Source organism: Acyrthosiphon pisum, chromosome A1 (genome assembly GCF_005508785.2).
Source record: "Acyrthosiphon pisum isolate AL4f chromosome A1, pea_aphid_22Mar2018_4r6ur, whole genome shotgun sequence".
Classification (NCBI taxonomy): Eukaryota; Metazoa; Arthropoda; class Insecta; order Hemiptera; family Aphididae; genus Acyrthosiphon; species Acyrthosiphon pisum.
The window spans coordinates 58,967,470-58,968,271 of NC_042494.1; positions in this window are offsets into that span (position 1 = coordinate 58,967,470).

The following is an 802-nucleotide window of genomic DNA, read 5'->3' on the forward strand; positions in this document are numbered from 1 at the left end:
ATTTTTTTTTAAATGTTAATTCAAATAAGTAGCTATATTAAGGATTTTTTTAAAATATAACACATGTTCGAGTCAGAATTTAATTGTAATTTTTAGAAATATGTAATGCCATTATGGAATGGTGTTATTGTTATTTAATTACCTACCTACTATGAGATTTAATTTTAGGTAAATTGTTTGTATGTTTGTATAAATAATTCATAGTTGTTTCGCAAATATGTTTCAATGTCTGATGCATCAATAGTAACTTAAATTATTCCAATATATAATATTATATAAATTCACGAACATTATGTTTATAGTTGACAATATTCTTTTAAATATTATTAAAGATGAATGGTGGCTTGTACTTACAATTATATTATTTAACTTAAGTAGATAGGTACAATCAGTACCTACTTGTGTATTATTTTAAGTAAACATTTAAAAACAAACTGACTGTATAATAATAGGGCATATACTATATTTATATTTTGTGGTTTTTTAGATTCTGAGTGGAACGATGAATGTATTGATTTTACAATGATGTGTGTTCTTTTTTTAATTTTTTAATTTTTTAATTTTTTTTTGTGTTTGTGTACACGATAAGTAGTTGAAATAATGCTTCGATTTTCAACTTCAGTGTTCGATTGGAAAGTGAATATCGTTGGTGCATTGGGGAGGTCAAAATTTAAAATTCCCAGTAATTTTCAAAAGCACCAAGAAAAACCAAAGAAAAATTAAGGAAAAACGGGAATTTTTACGCAAAATCGATTTTTCACAAAATTGAATTTGGTTTTTGGTGTAACTTTAAAAAAAATGA